We start from the raw sequence: 14,249 nt of genomic DNA, 5'->3' as shown, positions 1-14,249 counted from the left end.
TGTCAAGGATTTAGCTTTCCTGGATCCAAAGTCGTCAAGAGATCAAATGAGGCAATGCATGAGGGAACTGCTGCACACAGGTCTTCACAGTGCCGCAAACCAGGACGTTACTTCAAGAACTAAGATGCGCCTTACCGAAACCATGGCGTTTTCCATTGCCTCATATGCCCGCGGAAGTTAGACGTTACACAGGGAACACTAAAGAAAAATAGATTCAATTGAGTTGTGGGTTGGAAAGGAGCCAGTCAGGGTGCAGTGTAGTAAGGATGAAACATACAACTTTCCTCTAGTTCCTAAATGCTTTCTCCCCCCCTCCCTCTCTCCCACTATCCTGATCCCAATTCTACCTTACAAATCTGGCTAGACTGGAGGATGTACACTGGTACAGATAGGAACTGGAAACACAGGGAATCCAGGACAGATCCCTTCAGGACCAGTGGTGAGAGTGTACATACTGGGAGGATAGGGGAAGGTGGGGTAGAAAGGGGGAACTGATTAAAGGGATCTACATATAACCTCCTCCCTTGGGGATGGACAACAGAAAAGTAGGTGAAGGGAGACGTCAGAGAATATAAGATATGACAAAATAATAATTTATAAATTATAAAGGGTTCATGAGGGAGCGGGGAAGAGATATAGAGGGGGGAAATGAGGAGCTGATGCCAGGGGCTTATGTGGAAAGCAAATGTTTTGAGAATGATGAGGGTAACAAATGTACAAATGTGCTTTATACAACTGATGTACGTATGGATTGTGATAAGAGATGCATGAGCCCCCAATAAAATGATTAAAAAGAAGAAGAACCATTCTGGCTGGACTTCTTCCAAGACAGATTTGTTTGTTCTCCTGAGTTCAAGGGACTTCCAATACTCTCTGCCAGCACCGTCATTCAAATGCATAGATTCTTCTGAGGTCTTCTTCATCCCTGGTCTGGCTTTCATGTGCATATGACGCACAGGAGATGGCATTTCTTCCTTTTTAGTTTATGAACAGCCCATCTTAGAATTACTTGCATTATTCCTTTGAACACAATCTCCTTCTAAAGGCCCAACTGTCATTTACATCGTACATGACATGTACTAAAATGTCATTGTGTACAATTACATAGTAATTTACAATATAGAGCTAAAGTCATAGTAAAAGTTGGAAGTGTGAATGAAAAAAAAATATGCAAGAGATGTTTTAATACTTCTGTAAAAAACCCAAGGGAGGCACTTGGTAAAAGCCTAACAGTCAGCTGTGGGCGTCTCCTGCTCTGTGGTAAATGGGATTTCTAAATAGCTCCGCTCGAAAAGCCTCGCTGATTAGTTCAGAAGCATTTTGTAGAGACTCTAACTATTTTCCCCACTGAGATGAGAATCCCTAGCTTTATATTTGAAGCACACAGAGCAAGTATGAGAAGATCGTTTTTCAAAGTTACACGGTGAGGCAATAAGATGCATCATTGTACCATTAGAAGTGTTATTCATAATATTTCCAATGGTTTCTATCACTCTTCCCTCATAATAATCAAAATTTGCGGTATGCCATTAAACATCTCAGATGCAGTCTTAACTGAGCATTGCACATTTAACAGTATAGATGTTTAAGTGACCAGAAAATGGTATCTCAATAGCCACATATGGCCTTTCAATTGTCAGAGGAAAGAGTCCATACAAACATCAGTATTTCCAAAGCTTTACACCACTGGAATGAAAAAGTAAACATACACAAAGAGACTACTGAAATCACTGATAGCGAGAGGAATGAAGACAGAGATTTCTCTGACCGAAAAACATGCACAGAGAGACTACTTAAATCATTGATATTGAGGGGAATGAAGAAAGAGAATTCTCCAAACTGCTGATAAATGTTAACTAGCAACCAACACATTCTTCATGGCCAGTGAGAGCGGCCTCTACAGCTGTGACCCGTAACTCTTGTGAGTGCATATTGCTAGCATTCCAGGCTTCAAACCCCACCACACACTCAGGGTTAAGTCCAACATCATAAGACAAGCTGATCTATACCTCATAGGGATTCTATGATGCACACATACTAAGATCCAGGGACTGCTTAGTTCAATGTCCTCATTTTAAACTTTGTTGGTATTAGGTGCCATCGAGTCAGTGCCAAGCCACAGCTACTCTGTGGAGAAGGAAACACTGCCCGGTCCTGCACCATCCTCACAATTGTTCCAAGGCTTGAGCTCCCTGTGGCAACAACGGTGTCGGTCCATCTAGTGGAGGACCTTCCTCGTTTTCACTGCCCCTCTACTTTAGAAGCATGATGTCCTTCTCCAGGGATTGGTCTCTCCTGACAACATGTCCAAAGTATGCAAGACAAAGACTTCGGTGACTACAGATTCAGCTTAAGCCAATCTCAAGCGGCGCTGCATTCTTGTGGATGGTGTGTCATATTATATATCAAAGAGGACAAAAATCCGTACAGAAGTCCAGGAAAGGCAACTGCAGGAAGCCAGTGGCTCTTTTTAAATGACATGAGGGGTGTGGTCGGCGACATGATAAAAGAAAGTGACTTACTTTCTACTGCAGCATAATTCTACTTACTCTGAATTTTTAAAAGCTACTACAAATTCTACCCTAACCCTTCTGCTGAAGAAGATTTAAAGACAAATCTATTAGATCCTATTGATAAAAGGCTTCAGAGCTTGGAGACAACATGAAAGAGTGGAAAAGAAGGAATGGTCTTGCAATTCAGACAGATGTGGGTTTGAACCTCAGCTCTCCTGGCTATTAAATATGTGGTGACAGGCAATTTAGAAATGAAGCGTGCTTGTTTCCTCATTTTTAAAATGGCTGCACTGTGGAAATCAAATGAGTCACAGATTATGTATCTCCAGGTTCTGTGGCCTGGAGTGAGTGTTCTGATTCAAGGTGACCCCCGGTGTGTACAGCACAACTGCCCCATAAAAGGTTGGGACCTTTTGGAAACAAATCAACAGGTCCTTCAAGGCCCTCGGAGAGGGCTCCAACTCCCAAACACTTGACTAGCAGTCAAGTGCTTACCCTTTGTGCCACCCAGGATTGCCCAAGTCCAAGTTAGTACTCAGGCACCAATCAAAAGGTTGGTGGTTAGAGCTAAATTGGACACACTTTGGAAGAAAGGCCTGATGGCCCACTTCCAAAAGATCACTGCCATTGGACACCATTCAGAGCACAGCTCTGCAAGAACACACCACGAGAGTCGCCGCCAAACGGACAGCAAACTGTGCTTGTTGTGTTGGACTTTGTTTTGTGTTTGTTTCGTTTCTGTTTCAACATAGTTTTAAACACAGAACTTAGCTGTGCACAATAACCAAAACATTGTCATTTGTAAGCACTGGAAAACATCGTGGGTTAGACATTGGGCTGCTAAATGAAAGGTCAGCAGTTCGAGACCACCACGCCCTCTGTGGGAGAAAGATGGGCCTTTCTCCTAGAGGTACAGTGGAAACCCACAGAGGCAGTTCTACACTCTCCTGCACGATCACTAGGAGATGGAAACTACTCACCGGCAGTGAGTGAGTGGAGTGAGTGACAAAGAACTCTGATGTTGTCACTCAAACTCTTGGGTTACCCCAATGTTTCCAAGAGCCAAGTGTGGTTGCTATTGGTTTCAGCAGTCCTCGGCTCTGTATACCATCCATTTGTAGGGCAAGTAAAGAAAGATATGCCTTCAACTCATAAGCCACAGCATGACCAAGAGTACATATCACCACCCCTGCTCATAACTTATTTTCCTGGGTCTTCAACACACAGTGCTCAGAATGAATCCGATGAATTGATTTTGTAAACGGACACACTGCAAAAAAGGGAGATACTGTGTGAGGGGTGATGCTGGGAGAGTGGAGGGTGAGTGGGTTGGAAAGGGGGAACTGATTACAAGGATCCACATATGACCTCCTCCCTGGGAGATTGACGGCAGAGAAGGGGGGAAGGGAGACTCCGGATAGGGCAAGATATGACAAAATAACAATCTGTGGATTATCAAGGGCTCATGAGTGAGGGGGAGCGGGGAGAGAGGGGGGAAAAAAAAAGGACCTGATGCAAAGGGCTTAAGTGGAGAGCATATGCTTTGAGAGTGATTAGGGCAAAAAATGTACGGATGTGCTTTATACAATTGATGTATGTATATGTGTGGATTGTGATAAGAGTTGTATGAGCCCCTGATAAAAGGTTTTAAAAATGATTTTTAAATGAAAAAAAAGTGAAATACTTAAGTATTACTGCTGTAGTCAATAAAAATGGCAGGATAGCTTTAGATATGGAGTCAGAATCAAATGTTGATGGAGTGAGCAACACTCCTGTAAGGTTTGGCTGAGTTTTTGAATCTGCATCGAAAATGTACGGTCTATAAATACTGTCGTCAACAGAAAACATGCTCACACTGAAGTCTCCTGGCCACCGGCTTTTCAATTCACCTCTGCTCTCGAGAAAGACATCATGCACAGTGGCCAGTCGGAATTCTCTCGTGTAGAGCCCTGCTCTCCTTTACAGCACCCACACACCCACACACCCACCCAAGTCCATTCAATGCTCTACAGCTATAGCTGCACAATGTTCTGTCCTGAGAAACGTACAGGGGCATCCTCTGTAAGAAATCACATCATTTGGGCAAGAGCCGAAGGAGCAAAGCATTATAAATCAGCGCCTCCTTTGGTCATGATAACCTCCAGAAAACAGCTGCCACGGGATTGACGTCCTGGATCCTGTTTCATGATGCACACGTTCTCAAAAGCATCAATGACAAAACGCTAACTGGCTAAGGCAGGAGAACAGCTGGCTCCCTGGCTCCACGAAAAAATGTCCTGAAAACAGTTCAAGAATGTTCTGTGCACTTCACCGGGATTCTGTTCTAAAATTTCAAAGCCACATTAAAAAGTGATAATTGCTATCCACAGTGGCAAAGAGGAAGTGCAGAATGTTGGAATCTGACCAAATGTCAGTAACAGCTACCTTGTGGGCACTTAAGAACTTTGTCTTCGTCCTCACCACCAAATATGGTTTTAACCTGCATTTCATGAGTGTACGGATCCAAGTCTCATTTCGTTTCTTTTAGGGAGACAAAGGTTCTCAATGCTAACCAGCTGCACAGCATTCGGTCCACTTCCCTCGGAAGGGCAGGGGAAGTGCTGCTGAGTGCAAATGCAATCGCTATCATAATTGTTCAGGAAAAACATGATGCATCATTTTATTTGGGGGCTGTTTAGTTGAGGTTCTCTTGTGGTTTGTTTGTTTATTTGTTGTTTTGATTTTCCACTCTACATATTATTTACATGTTTATATTTTTTCCCTGCCACCCAACTGTCATTCATTCTCGTGCAAACTAGTCCAAAACGACCGCACTTAGGATGATCCAGAAACAGAGATGTTGACGCACAGAGATGTTTGTTCCTGATTATTGGCAGAAATCCTATTGAGTTCCACCTGCTAGAGGACGCTTGATGAATGAGCATGGAGCAAGTACTGGAAGAACCCATTTAGAAAGCTTGTAATAAGCTATCTGTGTGATCTTGAGTAATGTGATTCACATCTTTGAGGCTGAATCATGTGGAAGAGAGGTAATGATTATAATCAGCCTGATCCACTTCACAAGGATGGTGAGTAATTACTAATAAATGAGCCATCTGACATTACTATAGAACGTGAAGCCCCATTACTCACACTGCAATGTTCTGCAGTATTATAATTATAAGTTTCTGAGACCCAAAGAACATAATGTACCATGCTAAAAGCCACTTGATAGGTACAACTCTGTTGCTCTTTTCCAGCTACTGCATATACTCATGCGCAGAGCCTAGCTCTTGCTTCCAACCATAACAATGCACTCTGCAAGCTCAACTTAGGGGAAAGAAATGAAATAGACTACTTACTTCTCACCTCCAAAGACATGCTACTTTCAAACCTATTTGCAAGTACACATTTCTTCTCAATGGTCAATTCATTGTTCTACAATATTTTTTGAAGCAACTAGCGTAAAGCTCTTCTACAGGATAGATAGATAGATAGATAGATAGATAGATAGATAGATAGATAGATAGATAGATAGATAGATGCCTATATGTGCAAACTTTTACTCACTGTTGTGAGTAAAGCAAAGACTCTTGCTACAGCAAAATGCTTTCTCACATCAAGATGAGAGCAGGAGTGAATGTTGAGGTTGAGGAAGCATTCACAATCATTGTCTTCAGCCTCCGGAGCTGGTTTTCTCCCCCGTGAGAGTGCCGTTTTCTAATCAAGCCAAGTTATTCTCCTACTCACTGGAAATGATCTTGGTAGCAGTGTGGTTGCCCCCCTTACCTCCACTCCGCACACAGAGGTTTACAGGAAGAAAAATATGATCACTCCTTCCCCACTACCTGTCATTAATCCGACCTTCTAGGGGAGAGTAGGTATGTGTTCGTCTTGTTTCCTAGACGTTTCTGGAAATGGGAGCTAGTGTCTTTGTTTCCCCATTTCAGTGAGATTCAGAAAACATTTTACCCAGTTGCTGCTGACAGTCAGCTTAGACCACACGAGAAGCTTGTCTCCAAATGAAGCCACCAGAATTACCCTTTCCAAACAGTGGAGTAAAAACCCACCAAAATCCCACTCTCGGTAAGGGCAATGAGAGAATGGGTCAAACTTCCCAAACCAACTTCCTAGATCTCTGGAAAGTAACTAAAGACTTATAATAAGCTGAATACTTTTTATTCAAGAAAAACAGCTGTGTCTTGAAAGAGAACCATGAGCTTCATGACAGAGTTTTTTAAAGCAAGATAGTTTGTTTAATTGCAGAATGCTTTTCTCCAGAGTCCCTAATTAGTTTTCAGATAGAAAATTCATTTCATTTTCTTTTCTTTTTTTAAATCATTTTATTGGGGGCTCTCTCAGCATTCCATACATTGACTGTACAAAGCATATTTGTACATCTATATGCTGCCATCATCATTTCCAAAACATTTTCAACTTGAGCCCTTGTCATAAGCTCCTCTTTTTGCCCTCTCTCGTGTATCCTTGATCAATTATCTATTGTTACTATTATTTCATATCTGACACTGTCCATTGTCTCCCTTCACCCACATTTATATTATTCATCCCCTTCAGAGGGACTGTATATCTGACCTTGTGATGAGTTCCCCTTTCTCCCCATTCCTCCTCCCTGCTGTCCCCCTACCCTCATGACATCATTACTCCCACTACCATTCCTAGTTTCACGACATGTTTACGTGTCCTATTCCCATCCCTCTCTCCCCGGCTCCTGACATAGTAGGCAAAACCAGCAGCCTCACAATCAGGGTGGCAGTGGAAAACAACAAAATCCTGGTCACTGGACAGGTTTGCTGTTCGGTGCTGTCAAAGCAGTTCAAACTCCTAGTGAGTGATCCCTGACAACAGAATGGAAACTACTCAGGACCATCATCACAACAACTGCGAGGTCTGAGCCCATCTTTCAGCTTCTCAGTGTCAATCCATTGAGGTCTTTTGCCTTTGTCATTCACCCTCTCTCAAGCAAAAGGTCCTACTCCAGAAGTTGGTCCCTCCTGATAATGGGAGGCAAAGTCTCTCTTTTAAGAACATTCTGGCTGGACTTGTACCAAGACAGAGTTGGTTGTTCTTTTTTAAAAAAATCATTTTATTAGGGGCTCATACAACTCTTATCACATTCCTTACATACATCAATTGTGTAAAGCACATTTGTACATTCATTGCCCCCATCATTCTCTAAACATTTGCTCTCCACTTAAGCCCCTGGCATCAGCTCCTCACTTTTCCCCTTCTTCCCCACTCTCCCCTCCCTCATGAACCCGTGATAATTTATAAATTATTCTTTTGTCATATCTTGCACTGTCCGACATCTCCCTTCACCCACTTTTCTGTTGTCCAGCCCCAAGGGAGGAGGTTATATGTAGATCCGTGTAATCGGTTCCCTCTTTCCACCCCACCCTCCCTCCACTTTCCCAGTATCGCCACTCTCACCACTGGTCCTGAAAGGATCATCCACCCTGGATTCCCTGTGTTTCCATTTCCTATATGTACCAGTGTACATCCTCTGGTCTAGCCAGGTTTATAAGGTAGATTAGGATCATGATAGTGGGTGGGTAGGAAGCATTTAGAAACTAGAGGAAAGTTGTACGCTTCATCATTGCTACACTGCATCCTGTCTGGCTCATCTCCTCCCTGGGACCCTTCCATAAGGGTATGTCCAGTTACCTAAAGATGGGCTTTGGATCTCCACCCCATACTCCCCCTCATTCACAATGATATGATTTTTTTGTTCTGATGATGCGCCTGATACCTGATCCCTTCAACACCTAGTGATCACACAGGCTGGTGTGCTTCTTTCATGTGAGCTTTGTTGCTTCTGAGCTAGATGGCCGCTTGTTTACCTTCAAGCCTTTAAGACCCCAGATGCTATATCTTTGACAGCTGGGCACCATCAGCTTTCTTCACCACATTTGCTTATGCACCTATTTGTCTTCAGCGATCATATCAGGGAAGTGAGAACACAGTGATATGTTTTTTTTTATTCTTTGATGCCTCATAACTGATCCCTTTGGCACTTCGTGTGCACACAGGTTGGTGTGCTTCTTCCATGTGGACTTCGTTGCTTCTGAGCTAGATGGACGCTTGTTTACCTTCAAGCCTTTAAGATCCCAGACACTATCTCTTTTGATAGCCGGGCACCATCAGCTTTCTTCACCACATTTCCTATGCGCCTGCTTTATCTTCAGTGATTGTGTCGGGAAGGTGAGCATCATGGAATGCCAGTTTGTTAGAACCAAGTATTCTTGCTTTGAGGGAGTACTTTAGTGGAGGCCCAATGTCCATCTGCTACCTTAATACTAAACCTATAAATATATGCACATAGATCTATGTCCACATCCTCATATATGAATATATTTACATATGTACATGCCTGTATTTAGACCTCTGTAAATGTGCTTTACCTAGCTCTTTCCTCTATTTCCTTTGACTTTCCTCTTATCCCACTCTAATGTTCAGCCTTCATTAGGGTTTCAGTAATTCCTCTCAGTTACATTGCCCTTGGTCATGCCCTACCAGGCCTCTTACACCCTCCTCACCACCAATTTGGATCACTTGTTGTTCCCTTGTCCCTGAGTTTGTTGAGTTGTTTGTTCTTCTAGAAGTCGATGGTCATTTCAATTTTTCTTCACCAACACCCTGTCTGAAATGTATAAATTCTTCTTTGACCTTCCCATTCATGGTGCAGCCTTTGAATCCGCACACAGTGACTGAAAATAACCATGGCTTTGCTCAGGCGCACCTTAGTCCTCAATGGAACATCCTGGCTTTTTTGACACATTGAAAAGGTCTTGTAGAACTCATTTGCCCACTGCAAACTCAATTGATCCAAATCAAAGGAAGCCCTGGACAAAGTCCTTTTCTTTTCTCCAGTTAGCATGTTGTTGCTTATTAGCCAAGTTGAGCGGACTTCTGTTTTCTTTGAACTGGGAAGTCATCCATACTGAAGGCTATAGTCTTTGATCTTCAGTCTCACTGGCATCCAGTCACAGTGACCCCCTAGGACAGGGTAGAACTGCCCCCCACCCCCCTGTGATTTCAAGGACTGCAGCTAGTCACGGAAGTAGAAAGGCCCACCTTTCTAGCAGAGATCAGCTGGTGGCTTCAAAGTGTGGACCTTGCAGATTGCAACCCAGCTTTTAACCACTACAGGACAAGGGCTCCCTTGATCCTTAGTAGTTAAATACCACAGCCCCTCCACAACAAGGTTGTGTCCTCTGCATACTGCAGGACATTGATGAGCCTTCCTCCACTCCTGATGCGGCATACTTTATATAGCCTGGCTGCTTGGATCATTAGCTCACCATGCAGATTGAATAAGAACAGGTTCAGTACTTCCCAAATATTCCCATTCTTCAAAGAACTGTCACTATTTGACCTGTCTGGAAATTCACTGGAAAAGTTTCATGCTCAGGGTTTCGCTTTTCATTTGTTTTAACCTCAGAAACCACTCCATGGGAAATGTCCTGGCCCTGGGTGTCTGCTGACATCAATCAGCAGCAGTTTAGCATTGCTGCTGATTGAGGTGGTGATACCAAGTGGAGCTAAAAGAGACCAATCAAAACATTTATAATACAAATTTTTTTAAACTGGAAGATAAAGTCCGATCAAAACATTTATAATACAAATTTTTTTAAACTGGAAGATAAAGTCCGGGGCTAAGAAAAGCTCCAATATATTCCCTGTGCGTGGAACAAAGTTCCAATATGTCCCATACACAACAAGCCATGTGCATGACTCTGTGCCCATGAAAGACGGAAAAGGCCCTAATCTTTTGCCTATGTCTGGCCTCCAGGGTCAGTGGCTCCAAGAAGTAAGGTCTACGAGTTGTATACCACTGCTAGAGCATGGAAAGCATATCCTAACACATGTAAAGGGACCTTCAGCAAAGAATAGACTACCTGCTGATTCAAAGCATTTATGATATTGTCTGTCCAATCATTAGCTGATCATTAAGCTCAACAAGCAGACACTTCACTGGATGTACATTACAAAAGATACAGACTTAGTCCAACAAAGGCATGAAACAAAGAAACAGCAAGGCATTTGTGAAAACTGATGTATTACATAGATCAGATCTAGGTATAATCAGTTCTGGGGTAATTAGGTCTAGGACTGGCCTCTTCTATGTGTAGTTTGGTCTAGAATTGGCCTTGTCTGTGGAAAGAATGAAGCTGTCAGAGATTTTGTTGTGCTTGGATCCATAATCAATGCTCATGAAAGCAGTGGTCAAGAGATTAAAGATGTGTTACATTAGGTAAATCTGCTGCCCATGACCTCTTCAAAGTATTGAAAAGCAAGGATGTTATTAGGCCTGACCAAAGTCCATGGTAATTTCAGTTGTCTCATATGCATGTGGAAGGTGAACACTGAATAAGGAAGACAAACATCCCCTCACAGAGGGGTCACAGGAAAGGGTGCAGTATAGCACCACTGAAATACACAACTTTCCTCTAGTTCTTTGATGCTACCTTCCCCCCACTATTTTAACCTCAATTCTACCTTAAAATTTGGATTAGACCAGAGCATGCACGCTGCTACAGATAAGAGCCCACAACACAGGGAATCCAGTATAAACTCCTCAGGGCCAACAATGAGAGTCGATATACCAGGAGGATTAGGGGAGGGTGGGGGAAGGAAAGGGGGACTCCATCACAAGGATCAATTTATAACCTCCTCCTAGGGGGATGAATAATGGGGAAATGGGTGAAGGGTGACAGAGGATGATGTGAGATATGAAAATAATAATCTATAACTTATCAAGGGTTTGTGGGGGAGGGAAAGAGAAGAAATGGGAGCAGATATCAGGGGCTCAAGTGGGAAAACAATGCTTTGAAAATTATGATGATGGCATATGTGCAAATGTGCTTGACACACAGGATGAACGTATGGATTGTGATAAGATGTATGAGCCCCCAATGAAAATAAGAAAAATATCATTGATGCATTTGAATTGAGGTACTGGTGAAGACTCTTGAATTATGGCGTTAGAAAAAAATATTGAAGCATATACCATGGACTGCTAAAAGGACAAGCCAATCTGTTTTGGAAGAAGTATGACCAGAGTGATTCATAGAGGCAAGAATGACAAGTCTGAGATCTTACATACTTTGGACATGTTGTCAGGAGGGACCAGTCCCTGGAGAAGGACACCATGCTTGGTAAAGTGGAGGGGGAGCAAGAGAGAGGAAGGCCCTTAATGAGATGGATCAACAGTAGGATGAAACAGAGGAACCATTGTGAGGATGACACGGAATCAGCCGTGTTTCATTGTTTTATGCAGATGGTCACCATGGGTTGCAACTGACTCGATAAAACCTGACAGCAACAGCAACACTCACAGGGCAATCGATTTTGTTCTTTCCAGGACTAACCTGTGCTATGGCGAGATCTGTGCAAAAAATCTAGGCATTGCCTCTTCTCGGACAGACTATGCAGACCAATCCAAATGCTATTTCCGCTGTAACACGTGGTGTAGGTAGATCTAGATGGTGCTCCTTATAGGCTATATTTATCTTCCCTGTAGTTAACCTTTGCAATGATATGTAGACGTAACCCACTCAATGCTTCAAAGAACAAAATTAGGTCTAGATGTACCTTCCATTGCGGAACAGAATATGCAATTAGGTTTGAGTATAACACAAAATCTCTCGTATGGCATTAAGATTTAGTTACATCGTCCTCTATGGAAGAGCTTGTGCACTTAGCTCTATGTGGAAACTTCGAAGGCAAGAGTGATGCACATTTGTCTGGGCATAACCTACTCGATAGAAGAGACAGGTCGGATCGGCATGTAACCATTTCTAAGGCAAAGATTAAACTTGGTCTAAGTGTAGGTCCGTCCTGGAATGAGCTGTCCAGCTAGATCTTGTCGTAACTGTGCCTGTTTGAGAGACTACACAGCTATATTTACATAGTGCTCCTCATACTGTAGATTGTACACTTCATTTTAGGTGTACTTTTCTCCCTGCTAAGGATCCCTGGTGGCACTGTGGCTTCGGTACTGGGCTGCCAAAACCACCAAACCCACCAGCTGCTTCATGTGGGGGAAATGAAGCTACCAGCTCCCATAAAGACTTACAATCTTGGAAACACAACAAAGGGTCACTACAAATTGGAATCAACTCAATAGTGGTGACTGGGTCTTCTCTGCTAAACATTTTTTATGCAGTTAGGTCTAGCTCATCTTCTACAACATAGACTCCACAGTTAGCGTTACATGTGACCTTCTACATGGCAGTTAGGTCTATGTGACATTGCCACAAATCCCTGCATTCCATAGTTGGTGAGTACAGGACTAAATAGATTATATCAGCTCAATTGATAGTCATACATGATATTGATTTCCTGTATTTGTCTTATATTTTACAGTCCTATCGTTCATGTTTTCCTTAAATTGCTTGAGAATAAACTGATATCCCACTGTAAAATTCAAAAACTCATCAAAATACAAACACTTGGAGTGTTTTTGCTTGGTTACTCCAACGGATTGGAGAAGTTACCCATTTTACAAAAGGTTCATTCATTTTTGCATGGTCACAGAATTCGAAGTTCCAATATGTATTGAAAACCTCAGATTTATAAAGTTTTATGCTGCCCACAATTCTTTCATGGATGTGTCTATCATATATAACAAAAGGGAACCTGTAAGAACAAAGACCAAATTTCTCTAACTAGGCGTTATATTGTGTGCTTTCTGGTTTGCCAGGCAGCCAGGGTAACAGAGCCTGGCAAAGAACATAAGTCTGGAATTGGATGAAACCCAAAGCCATTCCCCAAATACCTGTAACTTCTCCAGTGCATTCTTAAAAGCTCTCATAAGACTCATGGGATTGACCACAAATGGCCACTTTCCCCACTCAATACTTCAGGAAATGAATAAATCATGTTCCGTCTATGAACCTGGCACAAAATATAATTGATTGCCAACTATTTTTTATATTGAAAAGGTCTTCCTGCTCCAAGGAAGGAATAGTTTATTTCTAGAAATGCCTTATTTATTGGCCTACAGCATTTTTTAAAAATCGTGCTCTGTCTTTTGATTGAGGGGCCTTGGTAGTATAGTGGTTATGTGGTGGACTGCTAACCGCAAGTTCAGCAGTTCAAAACCACCAGATACATCACAGGAGAAAGAGGGGGCTGTCTACTCCCATACAGAGTTACAGTCTCAGACACTCACAGGAGCAGTTCCGATAGGGTCTGATGGGGTCACTATGAGTTGGCACCAGAGAGGTTTAGTTTTGGTTCCTTGACTCTACCCTTCTCCCTAATGATTTACATTTCCTAATAATAATCCATAAACTAAGGTAAAAAGTGACAGACTTGAATATCAATCTTTTTCAATTAGCAATAATTACGCCTTGGATAAACCTCACTCACTACAATATTGCCACTGCGCAAAGCTATTAACCTTTCTAATGATAAAAATAATTCCATAGGAATTGATGTGGAAGATAGGCAGACTGAAGTGGGATTCTTTGAACTCTTCTAAAAAAAAATTTTTTTTTAAAGAAACATTTTCTGGGAGCATTATAAAGTTTAAAACAATTTAGCATGATCGCTTTTAAAAAGAAGGACTTCAAAAGTTTTTAGAAATATGCAGAATAATTCATTTTACATTGAAATTCATATAATTTGATTGGTAAATGCTTTTAAACTAGCCAAGCCGGTCAGTTGAACATTTTAAAACTCTGTGCAATTTGACCGCACCGTGAACAGGAGATATCATTTATAATATGGCCT

General features: G+C 42.2%; 1 pseudogene; it reads right to left on the bottom strand.

Annotated features, from left to right (window-relative positions):
* Nucleotides 1-13,786: 13,786 nt before the first annotated feature.
* LOC142443951 (U4 spliceosomal RNA) lies at nucleotides 13,787-13,911 on the bottom strand (annotated as a pseudogene).
* Between the last annotated feature and the right edge of the window lie 338 nt (nucleotides 13,912-14,249).

Source organism: Tenrec ecaudatus, chromosome 3, assembly GCF_050624435.1.
Source record: "Tenrec ecaudatus isolate mTenEca1 chromosome 3, mTenEca1.hap1, whole genome shotgun sequence".
Lineage (NCBI taxonomy): Eukaryota > Metazoa > Chordata > Mammalia > Afrosoricida > Tenrecidae > Tenrec > Tenrec ecaudatus.
Note: the sequence above shows the minus strand (reverse complement) of the source record. Positions and strands in the feature narration are given on the sequence as shown.